This window comes from Vanellus vanellus (assembly GCF_965231255.1).
Source record: "Vanellus vanellus genome assembly, chromosome: 4".
NCBI classification, from domain to species: domain Eukaryota; kingdom Metazoa; phylum Chordata; class Aves; order Charadriiformes; family Charadriidae; genus Vanellus; species Vanellus vanellus.
In genome coordinates this window covers 33,299,269-33,326,658 of record NC_138909.1, presented here as the reverse complement: position 1 = coordinate 33,326,658, position 27,390 = coordinate 33,299,269, and positions in this window count along the sequence as shown.

Sequence of the window (27,390 nt, the reverse complement as noted above, 5' to 3'; positions counted from 1 at the left end):
GGTAATGACTTTAAACTAAAAGAGGGAAGATTTAGGCTAGATACAAGGATGAAATCTTTTACAATAAAAGTGGTGAAACACTGTAAGAGGTTGCCTAGGGAGGTGGTAGATGTCCTGTCCCTGGAAACATTCAAGGTCAGGTTGGATGGGGCTCTGAGCAACCTGATCTAGTTGAAGCTGTCCCTGCTCATTGCTGGAGAGGTTGGACTAGATGACTGTTAAAGGTCCCTTCCAACTCAAACTATTCTATGATTTAAGTATTTAACTAAGATGTTGGGTTTTTTTTTTTGGTGTGGGGTGAATAATGTGGACAGAAATATCTCCCTCATAGATGTGCTTAGGGATAATTAGCTGGAAAGGCTAATCCTGCGTTTTTTACCCCTAGCATAAAAGGTTGGAAGGCACATGTTGCCTTTCCAGTGATACTTGCACTTGTGTTTGAACCACTCATTTGGAGAGGAGACCCAGCTCTCTTGATCAGTGAAAGAGGGGAGGTGGCATTCGCCCTCCTCTTTAATTTGTCACACCTTGGTCTCCATGTACTTTGAGATATCCCTGAAGAATACAAGTTCAAGAAACTGGTAGACACACAAAGCTGTAGTTTTGCAAGTGATGATAGGAACCTCTCTTGCAGTAACTCAGTTTAAAGTTTGGGTATTGTTTCTTTTAAAACACTTCACTTGGCCCACAGTGTCCCGTCTCTCTGTTAAATAGCCATTTTAGTGGTACAGGCCTGGAATCTGTCCTGTGTCTGACTTGCAAGATGAAGTTCTCTGAAGGTGCCACCGCTAATATTGCTATGGGGATATTGGAGAAAAGCAACACCTTCTGGACATCCATAACGCAAAATCTTTTAACACGTTTGTAAGAACTGCAATGAAATCTGATTACATTGGTTCTCAAGAGCTAAAAGAAACCTTTGTCTATATTGGATCAAATATGAAGTGTTTTCCAACTGAACGAAATGCTCTGTCTTATCTGCAAATGCCAGGTGGCAGATTTATTTGCTTATCCTGTCTTTGAGGAATGTATAGACAAGTTGGTCTTTCTTGCAAAATCTGATGAAAAGCTCATCTCTTCTTTTGCCCTAGAATTTTAAACAAACTGCTCGCCACTTGTGATAGCATTTACTGGGGGAAGCCTGCTGCTCTTCACTTGCGCAGTGTGGACACATTCTTAATCTGTTGGGATGAGAGACACTTGAAGAATTATAGGGCAGTAAAATGGTCAGCAGGACACCCACCCTGTTCACTTCCGTTTTCTTCCTTGAGTCTGATCTTTCCTTTTTGTTACATAAATAAAAATGGTTTTGAGTGGGAAAGTGCTGCTGGTGTAGTACAGCAGGTATATTCTCTCAAGATTAAATCCTACTTAACAAAAACAAGTTCACAGACAGCTAGATATAATATCCATGTCCTGACCACTGCAAGTAAAAAGACAAAAACTTTTATCTTCAAACTTGCAATTCCTAATGGAAATAAACAGTAGCAATTTTTAAGCTTCTACTATATTTCTAATCTCTCTTCAAAGGAATACTTTCTTATGCTATACCACATGTTGCCTTTCGTTCCCATCTTTTTCCAGCATATCCTAAATGCACAGTTACGTGAATACACGATTATCTGTTACATTTCAGTTCAGGCTTACAAACCTGGTCGAGATACAGTCCTTTACTAGGTTAGACAAGGTAGCTGAATCTTTAGGCAAATGTCAGGGGTTAAATTCATGCTGTTGATTTGAATTTCACCTGCCCTCCTGCACTTGTCTCTCTGCTATTTTATGTAGTTTCATAAAATGTTTAACAGGTGCCAGAAAAGAAAAGCTGGTTCAGAAAAAATAAAGGTCATTCAAATAAAGACATTAAAATAGCAAATGTAGCTAGAAAAGACTCAATGGTTTAAAAGGTCAGATTAAATAAGACTCTCTGTGGGGTAATTTGCCCCCCAGTTGCTGAACTTTTATGGAAGTTGTTGAAAGCTCAAGTGAAAGCTTCAGAGGTCGAGGAGCTGTGTTTTTTAGAAACAGTTTCTGAAGCAAAATTTGATGAAGATAGATGTCTCTTCTGTAAGTTGCCCTTCAAAGATACATATCCACTTAATAGGTGAATATCTTTGTGCGATGATCACAAAGCAGTTGTATCGGCTCTCAGGTCTCATAAAGCAAACACTCTCAGATAGAATTATAAAGGGACAAAAAGGGAAGGAAGTTTAAGAGCTGTCTTGGTTTTTGGTACGTCTGCCCTTGAATTTTTGTGTGATGCCTCTGAGAGTTGACAGATTGAAAGATGTATTATTTGCTGCATGTTTGCAGCTGATAATTAGTTGTTATTAAATGCTTCAATTTTTCTTTTCTCTTTTGAGAAAAGTAATGTATTTGCTATGTGTAGCGCATGTCAGTGAGTGCTTTAGGAAGTTTAGGTTGTCAAAAAGAGCTTTCCTGCACGCCTGTGATAAATTCTCTTATGTCTACCTTTTCCCTTTTACCTTATAGAGAAAGGCTTAGTGAGATGTATTTAGAGCAGTTCTGTTACAAATATAATACCAGCTTAAGGAGAAGGAACTTCTTTACTTTGAGGGTGGCAGAGCACTGGCACAGGCTGCCCAGAGAGGTGGTGGAGTGTCCTGCTCTGGAGACATTCAAACCCCACATGGATGCCGTCCTGTGCAACCTGCTGTAGGTGACCCTGCTCTGGCAGGGGGGTTGGACTAGATGATCTCCAGAGGTCCTTTCCAACCCTGACCATTCTGTGATTGTGACAACTCTGTGTGGTTTAGAAACTGATAGGTGAATATTCTGCTTGCAATTAAAAGAGATCATATGCTTGCGTAAATACATGTGTAAGGTACTTTCTTATATGTGTTGATCACAGAGAGAGTTAACTTATTAGTGAAAGAAAGGCGGAGGAGATAAACTAGCTGTCAAAGATGTTTGTCTCAGTCTTGGAAATTTGGGAAAAACTTTGGGAAAATTGTTTTCTGTCATAAGAAATTTCTTATGTATGATTAGTTGATGCAAGATCTTCCCAGTTTTCTTCAATGTTTCTGTAGAATGACTGGAAGAGTTAATTAGGAATTGCAGGTCACAGGAGGATAGTCGTATGCCTTATTTCATTTATCATTAAGTTATCATTGAGGAGTGTCTTCTGTTGCATTTGATAATTTTGTATCTACAGCGACTGCTATTCACATAAGAAAGGGGGGTTGGGGGAAGGTGTTTGGTTGTGTGTGTGGTTTGGGGTAGAGGACAGAGACAGGACATGTTTTGGTGGTTTAATTTTTTTACTTTTCTAATTTTCATCCAACTTCTATCCGGAGAGTGATGTTTCAGACCATATGTAAGCCCCACTGGTAACCCTGAATCTGCACTGAGCAGGCATTGAACTACAAGAAGAATCCACTAGGAATTAAGAGAATCTTAAATGGTATTGAATTTTCCTCTTCCAGGGGCTGCTTTTCAGCCTCTGGAAGAGGCTGTAAATGGCAAAGCCATTATGTCAATAGCGGAGTCTGTAAAGAACTGAGACTCCAGCTCCATTCACTTGAAGGCCAGGGAGTCTGGCCACGTGCTCTCTGATAGAGAGAGTCCTCATGATTCTCTCCGTGGCAGAAGGAATTAATCTGCAGGACACAAGAAAAAGCTCGTTTTCTCTGGTTTCAGGAATTATTGAAAACAGATAAATTGAAAATGTTCCGTGGTGTGAACCTTGTCTCTCATAAGCAACTGAATTTTGGGGGGTTTGTTTATTGTTCATATTGTAGGCCGAGAGTGTCTGATTCCCTTCTATTTTGTGCTAGTTTTATTGTTTTATGCATAAAGCAAAAGAACAGAAAGCTTAGCTCCACACCTTCTCATGTGTCATGTTAACATTAAATAAGAGGTGTATTTACTCACTTGGATAACATTGTCACTTGAAATATTTTTTAGCAGTCTTTGCCTATTCTTATTTTTTAAAAAAATAGGCTGTTAATTTGAAATATTCTGAAGGACACGATTGGGTTTTTTTCCCAGTTCTGTCTCATAATTGTTTTTTTAGGGGTTCAGTTTCCTCCATCAGTTTTGACATCCAATCTTTGTCAAATTCCCTTTCTGGTTTTCTTCATAGAACAAATAGCTGCTACCCGTTAAGTCTGATGCAACTACAAACTAGTGTTAAATCAGGAACTGACGGTTGTCATAGCAGGAAGGAATGTTCCAGCTGAATGGCAATATGTATTTTATTACAGTACATGCTTTCTCTGACATAATCAAACACGCTCCTTCTGAAGGAAATTCGGTGCAGAACGCCATGGTACTTATCGAATTCACCACAGTGTTGGGGGCATATACTTGAAGATTAAGTTGCATCTTAATTAATAAGACCTTTAGCATACATTTTAATGGGATTGGTAAATATCATTTGGGTTCTCTCTTCCACACTATTCAGAGTGCTCCTTTTAAAACAGCTTAGACAAGAGGGATACTTATATGCTTATAAATATACTATTTGCAGTATGCCTTTGAATGTGTGTGGGGGAATAAAATAACATATCAGTGGGACTCCCCTAGATTTTCCTCATGCTGACATGGTATGTGCTTTCATATTTTTTTTTTCCTCATGAAGTTGGATTAATCTTCAGAGTTACGTATAATTTCCAGTGCTTGATTATTCTTGGATTGACATTTTTGCCTTAAAAAATTTACATTTTTAGCTATAGGATGTACTATGTTATACTGTACTTGGTGGCAGTCTTGAAAAACTTTTTTGTATGCTTTTCAGCCTTCTCCAGAAAGCACAAACAATACCCAATATATTGCTGGAGAACACGTAGGAGACCATGCAATACAATCAGTAAACGCTTGAAGCAATAGTTCCAATAGACTCTTTGTATACATAATTGCTTTACAATTCCAAAAATAGATAGTTTTGTTCCTGTAACACTGCACTAACACTTCACTACTAGCATTCTGCTTGTATTTACTTTAAGTGTCTTTCTTTGCCTCAGTCTAGTTGGGTACAGTTCTGTGAATCATTTTAGTATTTTTAGAAGGCAGTAGACCATGCACATTCTTGTGCAAATCTAGATTCTTATACTCTATTTGATAAAACCAGGCAAAGCAGAGTAGTTCTGTTGAATGTTTGTATAAAAAAAAAAAAAAAAAAAAAAAAAAAAAAAAAAAAGGCTAAGACGAATCTGCTGCTAAAGATGTAGTTTTCTGACCATGTGCTATGGGATAAAATTCCCCAAGTAAGGCGCAGCTTTCTGATAGTGACTTTCTACTGAGAAGTAATCTTGAGGCATGCACTGCTTCTAAAAATAGAAGGAATCAAGAATTTGTCATCAAAATGCTCTAGTCGTGGGAGATTTCAGACACATTCTTTAAAGTCTAACTGCTTTCAACTTCTTTTGCTGTTTCAGTTGGATGCGCTACTCTTTATCACCACATCTCAATGTAAATGAGCTTTCTGCTGGGCGAGTAATTATACTTTCCTGGTGACTAAAGCCATTTCTGTACATGGCAGCATGTAAAAGTTCAGAATGAAAAATTGTCAAAATGATGAACACCGTGAGTTTATGACATCTCTACTGAGCCATGCCAAACAAACGTCTGTGTTTTACATTAGGTAATCGGTTGATCATGCTCAGATAAGAGAAGGTGGTAGATGCAGTAAGTGTGGATTTCGTTAGGGCATTTTCTTAATCTTTGCACTTGCCAAAATAATATTTATTTATTGTTTTGCTGTCTTGTTGTTTAAGGGTGTAATACTGAAATGTATGCAGTGCTACACAGTGGTTAGAGCATGTTACGTTGTATTATGTTTAACTCCCTTTGTGCACACTGTAAGGCAATGTCACTATGAGATGGTACTATACTCTTACCCTGTAGTGCTCCCACGGTCTGACCCAAACCCAAGTCAGTTCTCAGTATCTACTGCTCCCGTTTTAAAGTAAAATCAGAAATAAACATATGCATAAGCCAGCAATTAGATTCTTTTGGCATGACCCACTAGATTTTCAACAAACCCACGCTGTTTATTGGTTTTCACACGTTTACTCCCACATGTTCACATACTGTCTTCCTTACTATATGCCTGATTAGTCTTGCTAAAACATAAAGAGCTGTGTGTCCTGTTCCCCTGTCTCGATCATCGATTCACACATCTTCTTTTTGCCAGTCCTCTGTTGTTTCTCCCATTGCCTGATTTCCTGAAGACCATTTTTATGCCAGTAGGACTTCTTTGGGTGACTTGTTTAAGGAGCAGCAGCCCTCCCCCCACCCCACCCCACTCCCCCCCCCCCCTCCCCATCTGGTTGAACACAGGAGCTCATCTCACAGACTTGAGCTGTGCAAACTCCTGAACCAGCACAGAGGAGGAGGAGGCAGTGCTCAGAGGGGACGGGTTGAATGGATGAGTAGGAGCCTGAGCGGGATAGGAAAAACTGGAACTGAAGATACTGCTGACATAATAGCAGCATGGTGCATTTTGAGTCACAAGCTGCAATTGGGTTTCTTCTCCTGTATTATGAGCCATTTCTTTTAGCCTTGTTACAACTGCTCAACCCTCAATATCTTTTTTTATTTCAATCACGCATAATTTACATAAAGGCATACAGTTCCATTCCGAAATCTCAAACCTTCCTCTTTTCCTTGGTGTTCCACAGGAGTTGTGAATTGCTTTCCAACCTAAAACCCCCAACATCTGATTAACAGCTTCACCCTTCTGAACACCACTAGGCACAATAATCCTGACTTAGCATTTTAAGTCACTAGTGACCAATACAAATTCCCGTTCAGCTGAAATAGTCTTAGTGGCTGATTAAAATTTGGATCAGGCCTTCAGCTGAATGAGCAGCACTGAACTGAATTTTCAGCTGGGATGTGAGAAATGGCAAAGGGAAAAAGAAAAAAAAAAAAAAAACACCAACCAAACCTTATTTTGGGATGTTTGAATTGCTTCCAAATATTTTGCTTCCTGCCCATGCGTTATGGCCACTTGCTTTTTACTAATTTTAGTTAGGATAATATTTTGCCAGGGAGATGGCTTCTAAAATGCGAACGCTGAGGCTGTGGGTAGAATACCTTTAATTGTTAAGGAGTTACTATCTCTGCTCCTGTTCAGAGCTGAAGGAGAGTATAAAGGAATAGACACTGGCTTATCCCAGCCACCTCTGTCACTCCAGCTAAATCGTAAAAGCCTCTTCTAATTTTCCAGCTTCCTGACTGAGAGTAAGTAGGTTGAGGGGGGAAAGGAAAGCAGAAGAAAACCTGACTTCGGTCCCTGCTCACAGCAGGAGGTAGGCAGGTCTTTCCATGGATGAGAAGAAATTATTTCTGCTCTGTTCCTCTTGGGCATACATGGAGTTAAAGAAACTGAGGCATTCCGGTTTTCCTCTGTTCAGAGGGCAGTTTGGATTAAAACAGTAGTTCCAGCCCCTTGTGTGAAGTTAGGTCAGCCTCTCAAAATACAGAAATAATCATGTATGATTAAAATGACGCATCCAAACGGTTAAGAATAGATCCCAAATAACAACTGCTTCAAGACCAAAGGAGTAAGCGAATAAATTGCCTTTTCTTACTGATTAATTGGATGGAATTGTTACTTTTGTAGACTTATTTTTGTTGGTATATTTGGAAATAATAAATTTATGTATACCATGGTGTTTTCATAGCACATTTAGGTGTAGAAAATACGTTAATTTCACCAAATAGAAGAAAAATTCATAGCAACAATTAACTGCAGTGGTTACAAAAGCATTTGTTAGTTTCTGAATCTTAAGATACTTGCTCTCATCAAAATACATTTTGAGAGGGAAAGCCCCAAATTAGAGAGATTTGTAGAAAAGTATCTGCATAGATAAGGGAATGTGATTAATGTATATGAAGGAAATTACTGACCATTAGGGAAGGTGGTAATAGGAAAAAAAAATGTTGCTAGATTAGGATGGTATCCAGTACTGTTCTAGCCAAAGTGCCGAAGAGTAATTTTTGTGACTTTCAATGTGATGTATATTAAATATAAATAAAAATGCATGTAAATATATGTTCTTCTCATGTACCAGAAAGTGAAAGATATTTATATTCCAAGTCCTAATGTTAAAAAGTTTTAGGATTGATCTCTGCTGCTAGATATAATTCTTTTTTTTTTTTTTTTAAGACTTCTCATTTATTATACCTGTCAAGCTAATACTCTTGTTTGTTGTTTATTCTCTCTTTCTTTGTGCTAATCATTGAAACAAGAGCCTACTTGTGATAATAGGTTTGTGTGTGGATCGGTGGTGTCATCATGAAAGGGTGACATTGAAGTTAAAAGAAACTACTAAAGAGGGACTCAGGGGAAGTGAAGCTAATTAGTCAAGTTAAAAAGGGATAATTCATTGCAGCCTTTGTCTTAGAAATACATTTCAAAGTTTCATTTCCATTTCAAAGTTGCAGACTGTAACTTGAAGAATTATCGTGATGCACGTAGTTGGAGAATAGCAATCCGGTTCTTTCTGACTTGGTAGCTGAACAATATTATTAATGACATGTGAGTCCCATACCATCATCACTTAAAAAAACTGAGAAGACCCCATTTCAGGGTGATCCCTCCTAATTACTTTGAACGCGTTTTCCTCCTTTGCTTTTTTCTTTTTCCTACAAAGCTTAAAAAATAACATGCACATATACATAAAAATAAAAATCCCTGCCTTTGAAAAACTTGGCAGTTGAACTTCTGCATAGGATCATGCAGCAGGAGGTTAGTTGCCCCAATGTTACAGAATCTAGAAGTTATGTGAGCAATCAAAATGCCTTCTGGTTATCTTTACCCCGAAGAATGAGCTGGTGAGAGCTGTGGCAGTCAGTACAATTGAGGTTTTGTTTTAATTCCCTCTAATCAGAACTGAAAACTTTCTGAATAGTTTCACTTTGGGTAGATAACTCTTGATCAGCTCTTTCGAGTGAAGTTGCTTTACAATACAATAAAACTAATGAAATATTACTTCTCTATTTGAAAACAAAAGAAAGTACTTTAAAAATTTTCCAGCAATTATAGCTCTAAAAGAACATACCTTATAATGAGCAATAGTTTATAATCTGTCAAGTGAACGCTCCAGTGATCACACATTTAATTGAAATGTGCCAAAAAAATCTTGTTTCCAAAACACAAATAATACTAATTTTATGCTGCTGTCTTCAGCTAAAAATTATATGGTTAAGGAAAGCATCTAGGTGGCAGGAAACAATCGAGTTAATACGCCATGCTCTGTATTAACTTTACCTATTGTATGCTTATGTTAGGGTGTGTATTTTTTTTTAATTATGTTTATAGCACCATAGAGCTATCTCTAACATATAGATACCTTCATATGTAATTAACTACAGTTTATGGCAACAGTATCTTCATATTGTTTACAGTATAAAGACCCCAATAAGCAATTCCTGTTCAACAAGCCAAAAGTTAATTGTAACAACATAAAACGAGACACTTCTGACGCACCATACCTGAATCTGCAGTTGAGCTAGCTTTACAATTTAGAAGATATTCAGGAATATATATATATTTTGAAAGCTGAAGAGAACAGTTATTCCAATTTAGTCAGAAATCATTGGTATATATTCTCTAGCCAGAAGATATCTTACCGCATTTGTCTATCTATAAAGGCCTACTGGAGAAGTACATAAAGCAGAAAAGAGCAAAAATAGTAGCTGGAATACTATGAAGGATGCTTAACCATGTAACTTAAGTGTCGTTATTACTGACAGAGAACAAAAGTAAAAATAAGATTTCTCCCCTTGAAAGTCTTGAGAAATTATTTTATTCTATACAAAGAAGCACTGAAAAATACAGTAAATGGAGTAACTTAATAAAGAATATAATTTAATACCTGTAACCTACATAAACTAATTTACTAGTGTTTTGCATTAAATGATAATATTAATACATAATATAATTAAAATATTGTAGGAGGAGGAGTAGACATAACCCTTGTGTTTAAAGATCTGATTTGACAAATAGATGAGCGGCCACAAATCTCGCTGAACTCAACATCTTGTAGCCTTGAAACACAACAACTTCAACTGTATCCGATACTGCAGTTCTAATTCTAAATAACGTGGTCTGGAAAAAAGTCCTCCAAGGGAAGAGGATCCTAAGGAAGAAAGACATAGTGCAATTTCTGCAGGAGACGGGTATTCAGAAACTTGAAGAGGGTCTAGAGGGAAATGTGGATTCTGAATTGGCAGGTAGAGCTATTGCCTTGGTGAGGCTGCAGCAGTTAACAATGCGGGCATTTGATATACGGAATCTTCTTGAAAACTTGAATAATCATTCAGTTTGATGTTCAGAGCTTTTTACTATCTTTCTTGGTGCTCTGTGATGTATTAGATGAACACAGGGCTATTGTTTATTCAAGCAGCAGGCCAATATACTCGACAAATTCACCTCCATTTCTTACTACTTTTATTTAACAATACTGAGCGAGAGGCATAATTTGGAATAGGTTTTTTTTTTGTGAAACACTTAAATTGATAGCATCTACCTACCACCTGGCCATAAAATGCAACAGCAACACACGCCCCTGTATGATACGGGGGCTGCTGTCCCCTCCCCTTTGCACTTCAGAGGAGCACTTACTCAATTTTCTTTACATAGACAGGTATGTTATAAAGAGACCACGTTAGCTTAGACTTTCTTAATCTTAAGCTTTTAGCATTTGCGTTGATGGGAGACAGGGTGGTTCTTGACCTTTTGAAGTCATTTTGCTTTGGCCATTACTTACTTGCAAGCTCGTTTGAAGAGTACCTCAGTATCATCCTTAAGGCAAGAACTTCACTTGCATAATTGTTTTACCATACAAAGAGACAAAAAGAATCTTTACTTGGTAGTAGATTCTGATAATTTAGATGTCATTTTTCCCCCTTATTCTAGTGGAATCCTAATTATGCAATTATGTCAGCCAATCTTTTATGTCAGTAGACAGTCTTTTTTTCAAAAGACTATTCTGTTATGTAAGTCTGTGAAGCAATCTTTGCTCCATTATGACCAATAAAACCCCGTGGCATTGTGACTTCATTTTCGTTTAATTCCCTTTTGAGAAAAATTCCCTCAACACAAGTCCTGCAGAAAGCAGACCTTAGCTTTGCTCACTTGCTATGTAGAATACTGGAGTCACCAGTGAGGGAACGAATTTGCATGGTGTATTTTGTTCTCCCTTTTCCTTTTTGTGTCTGAGTATTCTTGTGTGTGGTGTGTATTTCTTGATTATTTTGTTTTTGTTTTAAAAATAGCGAAAGGCAGTATGTAACAGGGTGTACCATTAAGTGGGTAGCTAGTTGTGTCTTTTAAATGATGTCAGTTCTCTCTCTGAAATCCCTTTAAAATGAAGTGTTTGAACTGAAGCCTACCGTAGTCTAAAGGAAGATTCTCACTTACTTGCATGTGCAAGCCAAAGGGTAAGGGGGACTCTATCTGCCTGAATAAACAGTGCCATTCCTCCAATTAATAGGGCAGCAAACAGGAGAAAATGAGATATAAGGTGTTGGTAAATGTTCTTTTCTTATAAAATGATAATTAAAAAAAAAATCTTTTAATACTAAAACTGCTAAAATTCTTTCCATAGTTACCTAAGGTTATGCACCATGCTAACCTAAAATATCAAAGGTAACTTTCTCTCCATCATTTACAAAAAGAATGAGCCACAGGAAGACTTGCTAAGAGATTTTATCAAACTGCAGAGAAATATCTACCTTATTTTTTTATTTTAGTGATGGGTCATTCAGCCCCATCAACTGAGGATGAAAATTCTAATTAACTAAGCCATCATCGTAGTTTGAGCAGACGTGAGTAGAGCTGTTTAAGACACTGTCATATGTCAGACACAAGACCCTATTTTCTTACATGGTGAACATATATCCGGATATTCCACTGTGTCAAGAAGCACAATATGAAGCAGATCTTGGTTTCTTCTCTTTATGAGACAGAAAAAAATAGAGGGAGATAGTGATGAAAATATAGCGGACTACAAACTTAGTAATCTGTCTTTGGGTTTTGTTTTTTTTTTTGCTTTGGACAAAGTCAGCTAAAATGCATGTTGCAGAAAGGAAAGGAGGTTGTTCCCATTCCCCATGGGGATGGTTACAAGGAGACGCCACCTTTCTTCTGTGTAGAAATCGACTTTCACATTGGCCTGTATCCCTCCTCATATGTAGAGCAGGACATAGGATTGTTTTTAATTTCATTGGGAATAAAGAGAAATGTGTATTTCTATGAAACAGAAATGCTGCATCTCTAAGGTCTATTGTTCCAGTTCAGTACAATATTTTATCTATGAATACTGATAAAATGAGAGATGTCTGTCTTAAGAAAAAGCAGGTCTCCGACACTGCCTTCCACTGTTCACTTGCTTAAAGCCTAAGTAATACATACAACATATAGAAATAATAAGCCTTTAGCCTAGTTTCAAGAGGCAGGTTGGAGCAGATGACCTCCAGAGGTCCTTACCAACCTAAACCATCCTGGTTAGTCACTGCAAGAGACAAAACAAGCCAAAGCCGAAGTACAGTCTTTATATCGAAGTGCAACAGTATATTATCAGAAAACACCATATTTTGGTTTGTTTCCCCCCCACACACACCTCCCCCCCCCCTCTCTATTTTAGGTTGAACTCTAGTGAATCTTTACTGGATTTTCAGCTAAGAGTTCATCATCTAAATTATTCAGATTATGACCTATTTAGGCTTCTAGCAGATCCCAGAAATCACCAGACTCTTCATAAATCATCCCTACAGAGTAGCTGAAAATTATCTGTTCCAGAACCATAAAGCTTTTTCCTGAGCTGTTGTAATTGCACAAGTCTGGGTGCTGTATCTGAGGACAGAAATGCTTTCTCTCTCGTGATTGCAGAACTGGGATATTAGCTGCATTTCTGGTTGTTCTGTTGGAAAAGCCATTGTGAAACTGATTTTCATATTTTCTCTCCCCGTTTACTCAAAGCTTCAGAGTTGTAAATATATTTGGTTTGGGCTTTTTTTGACAGCTGTTGAGTGCTGCCCCATGCAAGACAGGCTACTGTTCAGACCATCCCATGGCTTCCACAGAGTGTGTTCAGTGGTGGGAATGGCTGATTCAGGAGTTTGGAAGAATAGAGATTTGATAATTTAAACCAGTATCACTCCATGAACCATATGAATATTTGTTCAGGGTGTAGAGCAAACTTTTTATCCTTTATGCCACCTGTTTGTGCATAGTGATTACACTCAGCTCTGTCTTGAAATTGTCAGCTTGTGTGACTATATTCTCCTGATGTTAATTTAACACTACGAACATGGTGAAATTTTGAGACTGGGTCAGTAGTCTCCTGCAAAGTAGAACTGTGTTTTGATCAGACTTTCTGCCTGGCTATGGTTACTGTAAAAGCCGTTAAGGGCAGGGTAGGCAGAATGCTGCAGTCTATCCCCATCCCACAATTACAGACACAAATTTAATTGATCAAATAACAGTGATAATCTCTGTTTTGCTGGGAGTCTTGCAGTGCTTACAGCATTGAAGAATCTCACAGATGCAGAGCAAGAGATACGTCTATGTGGCAAACAGGGTTGGTCTGTGCACAGGAAGGTCGTGCTGAGTGATGTCCCCTTGTCTGAGGATGTGCCACATGTTAATACATGCATCACCCTCATATTTGAGGGGGGGAAAAAAGGGTTGGGGGATTTTTAAACCCAAGGACAGTCTTAGATATTTCAGGCCCACTTTCCTCCTTTTACTTGATTAATGTTATTACGGTGTTAAGGATGTCAGGAAGGTATTTGCTGGCTTTTTCTGGATGTTTCATGGCTGTGCAGTTAACCTGGGGACAAGGATGAGGTGGCCCAGCTGCAGGCTGTCGTGCAGGTCCAGGCAGCATTTACAGAGGCACAAGGCCCTGGCTATTAAAAAAGAAATTGATTGTTTGACTGTGATTATCTGTGAAAAGTCCAGCACCTATGCAGATAAACATCATGAATGTGAAAGCTGGAAGTGCAGATGTGCTATGAACAGATCTCTAATGTGAACCAGCACCAGTGGTTCATGCCTGTGGTCTACAATCCAGAAGAAAGGCAGGACTACATTATCTATGATGTGGAAGGTATGCAGGGGACTAGGATGCATATCCCGAACTACCTATTTACCATGGAGGTATTACTGGATGCCCTTTAAGATGAAGAAGGGACAAGAGGGAAAACTGAACAGGAATGGGCATTTAAAGGTGACACAACAGCTCTTGTGGACTTTATTTGATTGTTTATGGGTATAAAGTTATGGGGCTACACTTTCCCGGCAAATAATGCCAAAGGTTACAACGGCTGCTCTGAAGGAAAAAATTGTGTGTGCAAATGATCACACTAGGTGGTAAATTCACTTGCATAGAAGAACCCAAGCTGAGTATATGTTTCATGGACTCCACAAAATTTTTACCTGTGAATCTTAGCATCCTCCCTCAAGTTGTGACCATTGAGGGCAAAGGTTACTCCCCCCAATTTTTTCAAGACTGGCAACTTGCAAAAAAACCCTGAGTTACTACTGCCAACAAGATGTAAAAATTTTGAGGGAGGCTTGCATATCATAGGGGATTATGGTGGGATAACCCAGGGCACATCCTGTGAGAAAGAAGGCAGTGGAAAGGTGAGGGCTTATTGCTGTATGGATCCCTTGCAGGATACTACGCTGGCCTCTGCTTGCATGTCTGTGTATTTGTTTATGTTCTGTAAGTCTGACATGGTTGCAGTCTTTCCTCTCCTCCAGATGGCTGTCAATGGAGGAAAAAGGGGGATATTCATCCCCCTCCATTCAGTGGTTCATATATGTGGCTGAGAGGTAAATTTCTCAAATCTGTTATGAGGTGATGAATATCAAGCAGGATCCTACTCCTTGGATGGCTATGTGGCCATTGTTTGGGTGCTACAGCTTCTGAATTTAATGGGTGCTTTTCAAATGCCACCATGAAAATGACTGGATTCCTCTGGCAGGTGTCACCTTTGGATATCTGTATTGCACAATGCAACAAAAGGTGGGCCACCCCAGAGATGTACTTTTCAGCAGCAGGACAAATACCGTTGCTTTAATTGCAGGGATCCTATTTTGTATAAATACTTATACATTTATTGAGGGATAGGTTTTTATCTCTGTCTCTGACACCTCAGCAGAAGGCCTCATGCAAATAATCAAACAAGAAACACTGAAAGCAGCATCTGCTTAAAAATGTTGTGGGCCACAATGTCTTTCTGAGGTATGTACACAAGGAATTCAAGTCCCGCTGTTGATTCGGGAACATTGAGGGGTCCTTTTTCCAAGGTCTGTCCTAACTGTCAGATGATGTCTCCTGATGTAGCTCTATTCATGTTTTTAGCTGAGGAAAAATAGAGTAATGCCAAGAAGGAAATCGCTGCAAGGGTTACTGGCAGATCTTGTGAGGCTGACACAAAATCAATCACGACAGCCACCAAGAAGCAGAAGCTGTGCTTTTCTGAGGTCTTGAAATTTGATATTGAGGAATGGTGCATGCCTTGGTGGTATGAGACTCCTTCAGCTCTTGAAGTAAAGCGGTGGGTTGAGAGTCTGTTGCTTGACCACCTTTTTATTTTTTGTTACACACTTTGAGGCATAGAATTCCCTTGCAAGGTGATTTATAGGATTTTTTTTTTAATGTCCCACCGATTTAGAGCACAAATCCCAGTGAAAATCCTTATGTCTGTTACCAATACAGAATGACATAATTGAACATACCAGTAGCTTGGGTAAAGAGCAAATTTTTTTCATGTGGTTTCCCACTAAGATGATATTAGGCACTCTTACTGAAATGCACAGAGCAAAATGATCTTCAAATATCTCTTCACAAACCATGAAAACAACTAAAAGCCTTTGGACTTGTTGATCTATCCTTTTATTGTTGAAAGAGATAACTGCTGGATGAACTTGCATAGTCTTCAGCTCACTGTTAGATTTATACACTGAGGTCTTGCCAGGAGATGAGAGAGATATCAGAAGTGTGTCTTCTTAAATTGTCACTGCAGGTTAAATATGGGCTATTCATACAGTTGTTTTGTAGGATTCTGTTCATTATACCTCGCTTGTTTCGTTTATTCTCCCTGTTGAATGTATACTCATTTGTAACACAATCTGTCTTGCAGCCCTGCAAGCATAGCTTAGTTTTAACAGTCAGACCGACTTTTTGTTCTTTTCATGTATTGTCTGTAGTCAGAGAAAGCCCGCAGGCCTGCCGCTTCCCCTCGCTTTTCCCGCGCAACCCAAATCTCTTTGGATTATTCCCTTGGGCTGCTGATCCAAACGCATTTAAGCCCAGGAGGTATGTACGTGTGTAACTGAGTGAATGAGCTGAAGTCAGAGAGGGTTTTGCAGATGGACCTGCAGTCCATCATTTACTTAGGTTAATGTGTTCTATGAGGAGAAGCTGATAGAAAGGAGCACCCGATCCCAGGGAGCTCACAGGGCTAACATTTTTATAAATAAGAAATATTTTATAGAGAAGTCCGTGGAAAAACCCTGCCTGTGGAAGTCCCGGTATTGTTTCCACAAGGGTGTTTTCTGAAGAACCACACACAAGATCAGACTCCTGGGCTGTCCCTACATACCCTGGTCTAAAGTGGACAAACTGAAGCAAATTCTTTGAAGTACTTTTTTCCTGTTTTTAGGAAACCAGTCAGATCAGTTTCAGTGTCTGCTTCTTTCTCTCTTCCCTGGAAAGTTTTATAATTTCATAAGAACAGTGGGAGATTTTTTGTTTGTTTGTTTCTTTCTAATGTGAAGTAAATAAACACAGAGTACCTTGAAAATATATTGGTCACATTCTAACTTAGGTTGAATCTGTACTAGCTGATAAAGGTTGTAAGTGTTATTTCCAAAAACCATCATCCATGGGTAACAATCCCTTAAAAAGTGATATATAGATAGATATAAAGTTCAACAGTGTGTGTATACACACACACTGTGAGGAAGGAGAAAAACTATTCATATTTTGGGTAAAAAGGAACTTGAAGACTGACATTTTAAGGAAAAAAAAAAAAATGTGTAGAATTTTCATGTATTTATTCCTTAACTTCCAAAATGTGCTTTGTTTGACATCTTTGTGATGTGATGGGTGGAAGTAAAAAGTAGAGAGAAGAGGAGCTGATTAGAAAAGTTCTCAGCTTTCAGGTGTACGTGAGAAGAGAATGTGTAGTTGAGAATCCTAGCCTGGTGTCATGCAAACTGAAATGTGACATACCCAGCAATTAAAAGTGCTCGGTCTTGGTTAATCTCAAAATTAACTGTAGATGGAGAGGCAAATTGGAGAAATCGGTGAAGTTCACAAAAAACAAACAACTGCCAACATCTGGCCAAATAAGTGAGAGCTGTACAATTTGCTTATAGTACATTTTGACTAAGCAAAACTCTCTATATGGAAAATTATTGAAATCACTATTGTTTTACATAATGGAGTGCAAATTACAAAGACCAGCAGTCTTTATTGCATAAAACTTGGAAAACCTGCAAAATTCATGCTTTATTTCAAACTTTATTTTTGAACTGAACAGGTGTCAAGGAGGTAAGAAAAGGCATAGAAAATCTCTGGACCTTAGATTTTTTGGAAGTTCAGAGACAAACTTGCAAAAATATTGGTTGCCTTGTTTCTTGTATTTTCTGCTTAAGCTATTTAGAGAAAGCCGACGCTTGCTTTTGGTCACTGTTAGGAGAGTATAGTGTTTAGAAACCAGTCTAACCAGTTTTATTTTATATTCTTATTTATGATGTGTGCTAAGAATCTGCCGATTTACCAGATTTTATACTGTTGCTTCCCATGCTAAATCAGTGTACAGCATCAGTGCAAGTGAAATCCAGATCTGTGATGCGAGCTCACTGCTGCAGTAACAATACTGCATGACATACACATGAGTTGATCCTGTGTTATATGAGTTCAGAATCATTGGTTTAATAGATCTTTCCCTGAGATCTCCAGTTAAGCTCAGAATGGCCAACACAAAACTTTTTTTTAATGCATCAAATACACTCTTCAAAGTCTTTATGTAATAAAAAAAAAAAAAAAATTGGAGGTAGAAATTCAATTTCACACATTTAGTCCACAACTACGATTTGCCCTAGGCAATAGAAGTCATATCCTCAGATATCCCAAAACCAGTATTCTCATGTAATTTTCAAAGCATTTAAGAAATGTTTGTGTGTGCATATTCAGAGACAGACATGAAACCACAAGACTTCAAAAAGAAAACAGTCTTTTTTTTTTCTTTACCTAGAAGAATAGTGGGGAACAAATAAAAAAAATGACATAGAAGAGGGACCGATATGGGATATCTGAGGACTAGAAAAAAGAAAAACTAACTGCGAGGAGTGAGGAAGTAGTAAGTGAATGAGGATGTGAAGGTATCTGAGCTCTTGTGAATGCTGTTTGGCTCTCTGAACCATCTGTGGGACGCTTAGAAGAGACTCTGCAAAGAAACATTTCAGGCAAAAAATAAGATGAGTTTGGGCCCTACATAAAGAAAAATGGTTCAGGGAAGCTTAGGATGTCTTAGAGAAATATTTTTTTTTTTTAAAGCAAAATTGTGCTCTGCTTCCCTAGCAAGAGTTTCACATCCCTCAGTGTTCTACCAGAGAACATCATTAGTGACTCTGCATATTAACACTTTTGATTATTCAGGTTTGTCTAAAAAAACCCCAGATATTTTCCAAACCTCTATAGGAATGAGACAGGGAGGAAATTCCTTTGCTGGGGAATCTATAGAAAATGTTGACTGACTGTGGCAACCTGAGTAGTTTTAATTAGGCATGGGATTAACATTTGGAGAAAGCACAAAGCTTAGACATACACCTTTTTGAGTCTAAGCGAATGCCAGGTGAGAAGGAGTAAGTTTGCGAAGTCTGTTTAAAAAATGGAAAGTAAAAATACATGCTCCAATTACTAAAGAAATTTCATGCGCTCAAGGAACACCACAAATTGACAGCTTTGAGTGAAATGAATACATCAGCTAAAAGAAACCAGAATGTCTGAAGTGAACAAATGATGTGAAAACAGTCTGATGTATCTAGGTAAGCTGTTAAAATGTCAGCGGAGTATTACATTAGCAAAATATGGATCCTTATAATGGTCAGGGTCCCACACCTACTTATAACTATTCTTGGTGATCAAAGTAGCCTTGCTAGATGTAAAAGGAAAATCTAAAGAATATATAAAAATAAATGTCAGATCTTGTTAAGCAGATTTTATTTATAAGGGATGATTGATATGTACTTATTAAATTTGCAGGGAAAAAACCCCACAATCAATACATAATCTTTTTGATTGTTTTCATCAAATTAGCTTGTTCTTTTTCCCAACTCTGTCTTTAAAAGTGAGCTCAAAGGTTTGGGGACCTGTGATTCATCTATATTCTTGATGGTCATTTGTTGTTGACCAGAGTATATTTGTGTTTCAGCCGAAGTTATGAATACAAGCACTGAAGTAAGTAGAAGATGAAACTCAGCAAATTTTAACCTAGTGAGAGGAAAAGCCTTTGGGAAAACCTCTGGGCTAAGTGGAAGTGGAATTCCTGACCAGAAGTGGAAGTTATACTTGTTTTAAATGCTGTTTGATTGATGTTGTACGCTTACTATCTCCATGATCATTAACTTCCGTGAAATGGAAGAACAGATGAGATCAGACATTTCTTTTAGAGAAATGAAATACTTCAGGGGTATCCCATCACCTTTCAGTATATGATACACCTTTCGAGGACAACAGAGATTGAGTTCTGGGTGTCTAACTACAATCATTCAACAGCTGATTAATGAAAATAGTTGGCTGATGCTCTGAAGAGGGGTAGTTTAAGTTCACAGCTCAAATAGAAACCCTAATGTTTCTAGGAATTCCCGAATGTTACATGAAAGTAAAACTTTGAATCTTCCCTTGCATGGCAGATCATATTCAGACACGTTTCATAACAGTGAAAGCATATCAGACTTCAAAGACAAGGTGCTTGGTTGCTCAAATGTGTGCATAAATATATTATATGTATATATAATATACATATTTGTATGTGTATATATGTGTGTAAAGTTAAAATTTTGAAAATATTTATTGACTTGTGAAATATTAGTGCTCCCAGTTTTAGCTGAGTTTTTTTTTTTTCTTTACTATTTTTGTGGGTAAGACAGGATGACACTAATTTATATGCTTTACTGAAAGTAAATGGAAGTTATCGAAATGTTGAGAGAGGACTTAACTGCTGGTATAACAGGCTGTAGCTTTGCTCTTCTGTCTTTTTGGCATCTTCTTTAGTTCAAAATGATACAAGCACATATTTGACTCTTAGAAGTTTTGCTTGGGAAGTCTTGGTGGAGTCTCAGAAATATTGCATCTTTCATGGAACTAGCAGCCTTTCCCCTATAAAGGAAATGGGCTTTGTTTGGTTCCCTGGCCAGATGGTATAATGTTTTGTCATATAAAAATTGAAGGTATCGAGCATAGAAAGAAAACGAGTACTAACGTAACTTTTAGCAAGAACTGAAAGCTACATCAACGTGAACAGAACTATATATTGTATATGAAAACGATGCAGGTAAAGTTATCTTAACTTCAGAAGTTTTCTAAGGTTCAGTGCTAGTATTTAAAATTGGAATAGTTTTGTACTTTGGGAATAGGTTTTCTACTTAAACCTCAGATCAACTATCAAAAGTGCAGTATCCGTATACATGTAAATTGAAATTCAAAGTGCATGTAAATACCGATTTGGAGATTAAATATATGTGGATATTTTCCTATCCACTGTGGGCACTTTTTTGCCTCCTTTTTAACTCTGCTCCACAACAGAATTATGAAACATAACAAATTTGGAAAGCAAATTATCCGAATGTATGTGAATACATTTGGAGTTTCCCAATCACACAGGAAAAAAAACTCAATGAAGTAACTTACCGTGTCTTTCATATCGATGTTGTCTGTTATGTACTGTTATGGTCAAAAGATGGCTGACTATGCTGAGCAGGCACTGTTAAAAATAGCAGGGAAGTTTGACACAGATAGTTTTCACATACAGTATGTGTCAGTAACTCAGGTGACCTGGACTAGAACTGTCCATTAGAAATCATCGAGCAGAGTGCCTCCTGAAAACTGGGCAGCTGAAGGTCTTATGTGGGATGGTCTAAGTAGTATCATAAATGTCAGTAACCAAATTAAACGTTTGGGGCTTTTTTTCCCCCTTATTTGAAGCTAGATACATGTTTTGGACATGTGTGTGGGCAGGTGCGGTTGCATGTGGATGTACAATGCAAAAAACTATTTTGCGTAAAAATCAAGCAACCCAAAGTTGCCTGACAGCTACTGTGTTTAATCAGCACAAACTTTTTATTAATATTTTTAAAGTTTTCTTTCATAGCACAGCACTAGGTCTGCCCACGGCACCTTTCTTTAGCTTTTTCTGTTTAAAGACTTTTCAGACTGACTTCTCCCAAGGGGCGGATATCGCATGAACGGACAAGAGCAACGGGGAGTGTTACTTGTTACTAAATACTGACCCTGTTTCTCTCTCTCCCTGGCAGTTTCCCCTCTCATAAAGTGCTCTTGTCCCTCCTCTAGATGTACTAAAAGGGGTTGAAACAAAGGGTAGGTGCTTTGATATTAGGCTGGAGTTCAGGAAGAAGTCTCTATGTAACATACTGGTTTTCCTTTGATTGGTTAGGACCCGCTGGGAATGTGTCAAGTTGGGGATGGGCTCTTCTGTTTGTACTGACTTTTACTGCAAACTCTTATAAAGACCAGCTGAACGTACCTTTGATGCTTTCATCTCGCAGTCTTTCATTTCCTCTTTTTAATTTTTTTTTTTTTTTTTTTAACCAAAGATGGGTGCCCATCTTTGTCTTTTTCCTTATGTCCCTCAGCACTTTTGTGTTTTCAACTTTGTTTTAAAACAGTTTCAGTGCAACTTGTTCACACTGCTATAGCAACTTTGGTGTAACACCTTAAAAAAAACCATAATTGTGGAGTCATTTGTAATATACACGGATTTGGCATGTATTACAAGCGATCCTTTTCAGAAAGGTTTTCAAAGTTTTTAAATCTCTCCTTCCTGTAATCCTCTTAAATCTTCTAAAATCTTCCTGTAATGTCTTAAATCTTTCTAAGTGCATCCTCAACAAAAAAGGGAGAAGAAAAAATGGAAAAAAAAAATCTCCATAACTAGTACTTCTATGGACAGGGGCATTCACTGCAGAAGTAGAAGGTCCAAATTAAATCATATGCGAGAAAGGCCTAAGCAGAGAGTCGATCTCCCTTAGCTAGAGCATTATTTATAGAAAGTGGGACAGCTCTGTCAGGAGAAGCTGAGGTGCATTGTTTAAATGGCTGTACCAAGGAGTACTCATGAACTCCTACAGCTGCATTTTCACCTCTTCTGTGTCAAGCTCTAGTCCTAGGTGTGTACGAAAGCCTCTATCCTGCCAGTGTTTTTGTTATCTAGGGAAGGCAAATGTTTCTCTTCTGACCAGGTCCCCTCTCAAGCAACCATGACCTGAAAGCTCTGAGCACCATTCAGCCAGACCTTATTTATAGCCTAATAATTCAGGGACTCACCTGATGTACAGAGATTCAGGTTCCAGCCACTGTGCTGCCTTTGAGCTTAATCTGTGATGCGACTATTTCGTCTGTTTGGGGGTCCTTTTTTTTTTTTTTTGAATGGGTTTGGGTTTTTTTCTTTTTGGATAGCAATGTATCATGCAAATGTTTTGGTTCAACTTGCAGGTTTTGCCCCCCTTTTTTTTTTTTTTTAAGAAAAATTAAATTGATGGCAAAACTCCAACCATTTATTCAAATGTGCACCATTATTGGATGAGTCCCTTTGGATTGCTTTGTATACCACAGGAAACTGGGATTGGGATTCAAAATTCACATACACAGTTGGTTTTGTATTATTTCTCATGGGGTTTGTAACAGCCCCCTCCTGCTTCATCCTTATCCCCAGCCCTGTGTTGTTTCATACATGGGTCTGGATAACAAAAGGTCATCCAGAAGGAGCGGGGGCATGTTATGGGTTCCCCCCCCCCCCACCCCCTTAGTCAAAAATGCTGGAAAAATATTGTATTGCCACATATGAAACTAGTTTTGCTTCCTCTGGATGCTTTTATGATAAATCCCTAGAGACTCCTTTTTCTTTCTTTCTTTAAAGGTGGTTTTCTAGCAAATTGGAAATGTCATTCCCTTATTTCTGCTCCTCTGAATGGACCCAAAAATTCAGTTCTCAATTCATTCTACTAAAATCTGATTTTTATATTGAAATCATTCTCACTTTATACCTAGAGTGAGACAAGACAGAGCTAGTCTAAAGTGCTTAATTCATTGCTTGATTATTTTTAATTCAGTTTTGCTTGCTGGACTCTTTCTGTGTAAGCCTTTTAATGACTATATTTAAGTTCAAGTCCAAGTTTGATAGCCTCTTGCAAAGCTGCTTTCTTTCACAAATGAGCAGGTGCTTGCTTTCTATTTGTAGTGAGATTGAAATCAGACTTCTACTTTGTATTGTGCCCTGGTAGTTTTGCCCAAAGTTGGGAGTAGAAGAATCTCTCTGACACTGTGTTTATTAAAGTTCCTTATGCTCTGTCATCTATTAAAGTACATGTAAATGGAAATGTATATGTATATTTGACAGCCAAAAATGGTACTTCCTATGGACTATTGATTTTTATGCTTCATTTTGTTAAGAACAGCAGTAAAAAAAAATGCTGTGGAGAACTGATAGACCAATCGTATGCCATTAAACTCCAGTCCTTCCAACTTGTATTTGTATGTTCAGCTTTCTGTTTATGTGAAAAACCTCTATTTTCACTGAAACTCTCTGAAGCAGAGTTGAGTAGATGTGTTTAGCCTTGATATAGATAAGACTTTAGCTGATTGAATGGGAGTCGGGTAACCAAGTCTTGATGCTAACGCAAGTTTCTGGATACGTTCAGAGTCTTAAACCCCTGAAGTGATTTCCTGCTTTCCAGTTTGTGCCAAGATTCACCTGTCATAAATGTTTGAAATGTGGTTTAATGCAATTATTGTTTCCCCCTCACTGGGCGCTTCCTGTGTTGGTATGGAATTCATTTTGCGATAGTGGCAGTTTAAAATCTGGAACTGTAGCTCATCAATTCACTTGGACAAGTCAAGGGCCATGGTCTGATACGCATACCACTATTAGCTGTCCTTTGCTCCTTGAGCAATTCCACTATGCTTCTCTGCAATTACTTGAGGAGTATTGCATATTAAAGGACCAAAACTCTCTGTATTTGTGTAAACGTGTCACCACTTCTGTATATGTGAAAAAGAGTAAAAGTGGAAAATAATAACACAGTATTTACAGCAGACCTGCAGTGAAGCAGAACTTACTGAACCTGAATAACTTGTTGATACCCAAGAGAAATGTGCAATCGGGCCACAGATATTCAGGCTAAATGGCTTACCGCTTTTCAAATAAGTAGCTCACATGTCAGTAGAAGTCCATTCAAATTTGTGCATGTAAGGAGGGTCATAAAACATGTAATTGCTTATCTACAAGAATAATTTATATGCGTTTGCAGTGTTACACTACCTGGAGAATTGTCTGATAATTAGATGGTGAGTTTTTTAAGGTGGATAAAGTGCTCGGCTTTTCCTTTCAGACCCTTCTAAGCATTCGAATTACGTTGTCATTAGTGTGACATATGCAAGTGTTCTGTTTGTTGAACACCTCCCTCTTTTTCTGTACCCGACAGAAGTACTGAATGTTATTGAGCCATTCACTATGCTTTGACAATACTGCTGTCAATGTCATCTTTTCTGAAGATTAAAATGAGGCTTTATGGAGTAACTTCTGGAGGGGGGAGGGTGGTTATGCTTTTAATTACTGGGATGTACAAAGTATGCATTGCAAGTAACACTTAAGAGCTAAATTGCCGTTACCCCTTGCCTTTGCAGAATAGACCACAAATTTGAAGAATGGGCCACTTCCATCGTCCCCGGTGGTGAAACTGTTCTCAACGTTTCACCCAACAGGTAGGTGCTCAGAAATATCTTACACTTCAGTGGCCACCTAAACGTATACTGACCGTATGCTTATTTTTTGTGACTTAAGCTGATGAAAAAGAGACAGACCAGAAAAGTGAACAGTAAAGAGGAAAAGTGAAAGGAGATTAAAGAACATGGAGAATGTAATGGTTGGAAAGCTTGTACTATAAATATAGTGTAGAATTTCTGCGTACGCGTGACGGGGATGATGCAGGAACATTCAGTATCTGGAGTTATCCAAAACACATTTTACAGTCATGCTAATAGGAATTGTTTTAATTTATCAGCGTGACTTCACTACTGTGAAGAAAATGTTTAATCTAGTCAAAATAGAAAATGCAGCTTTCTTCTTTTTAAAATTCACTTAGTAATTCTAAGCAAACGAAGTAGGCATCAATGAAAAGTAGGTCGTAATAGGAAGATAATTTTACTTTGTGTTTCCTTTTTTCCATCTATTGTACGGTTTTATCAGAATTGTATGTTTTCAAGAGGCTCTTTGAAATGAAGTCTTTCTAACTGTCTTTCATTGAAACAGTAGCACTTGAGAATTGTGGCCTTTCCTGTCCTCTTGGGCTGGTTATATAGGGTAAATATTACATGAAAAGTACTTGCAGAAGCCAGGTCCAACTGAGAAAAATAGGTTGTTTATCTTAATTTTAGGTACTGTACAGACAAAATTGAATTATCTTAAAAATCACCACAAATAATTTATCATGTTAGTTAGGTACTTTCTTCCTTGCCGTGTCATCAGATCTAATGGTTCTTTCTTAATTTATGACAGAAATACTGTGGAATAAGGTAAATGTCAACTATAATGATGCTGTTTGTTATGATGAAAACACAGAGAGAAGGAAATTATGTTTAATGCATCAAAGCAAGAAATTTCAAATAGGTTATTTCAGCTACCTTGATTTAGTATTTCTTTTGGGGAGAAAGGAATGAAGGAAAAGTGAGGAATTCTTACTGAAAATAACAGTGTGAAAGTGTGTGTCATAACGAATGGTTGAAGACTCATATGGAAACATATTTCTCTCATAGATGAAGGACATATGAACTCTTTCAGAGACTACTAGAGGTACTAATATCCAACTATGTAATGACCAATTAGTGCCTTCTGGCATGGAAAATTATTTGACTCTTCACATAAAGACTAGTGATTTATACAGCTCTCAAATTTGAGTCATCTTTCTCTACCTGGGTCTTCATTTGGTTCAGTTAAATTCTTGTTTGTTGGAAAAAACCTAGCACAAATAATTGTATTGGACAGCAAATCTTAGGCAAGACATGAGATTTATTTTGTACCGAGAATTTATTTTTTTTTAAAAGCCAGCACACAAAGTAGTACATACCATAGTTCAAATCTTGTGTTACAACAACTTATCAAATGTTTCTGGGGTCCCGATACTAAAAACATGTGCAAGTTCACAGGTAAAAGTAACTTTTTTCTCATGCTGCTGCCTCTGCTCAAGAGACTGGATGGTGTTCAAATGCACCCAGGGAAAGAAAGTGGATAGTTTTGGTGGGGAGTTTCCTCTACTGACACCTGGGAAATCCAAGTTCTGCTTTGGATTTTATGACATAGGACCTTGGGAAAACGCTTGACTCTGTTGTTTCCCTTTCTGACTCTTTTTTTTTTTTTTTTTTTTTTTTTTTTTTTAGTTTAATCAGTGTGTGCTGTATTTGTGGTAAGACCTATTTTGCTATGCATTTTTTTTGCTGTATCTGCCACAATGAAATCTTAGTCTTGCTAGAAATCCCAATATAACACTAATGATTACTACTAAAAGATGCAATAGAAAAATACGTACAGTTTGGCAGGTGCCAGCTTAACTACAGTGTTAAATAACCAGCAGTGCCTGCAGTATTTGTCTTTCACAAATAATTGAGTCATATTTTTGTTAAACCACCAAATATAACAGGCTTCCTGCTAACTTTTCCAAAGAGGTAAAAGAATATATTGTGCAGGGTTTTCTCCCGCTTGAACCATGGGCTCACAGAGCAACAATAATTGTGTTCTCCAATACTAAGCTTTTCCGACAATCTCTTCCACCACCCGCAGTAGTAAAGACTGAGCTGATTCTGGTCTTGCGTGATATGAAGCAAACAGACAGCATGTGGCATTTCTGGTTCAGTGATGACTTCTGACTGGCCTTTCTTTTACTGTCACAGTTGAAACTCCCTCATCTCTTCTCAGCAGCAGCGAAGATGTAGAATGAGATCAGTTAAAAAGGTTTCTTCTTGGTTGGCTCTTTCACTCCATATACTATCCAGGATACTCTGAGTCCTTCAGCTGCGACACTAAAAGGCTGTATGAAGAGCTACTTGGATCTGAACTGTGACTTCACCGTGCTCTGCCACTGCTCTGCTGTCCTTCTTTCATCAAAGC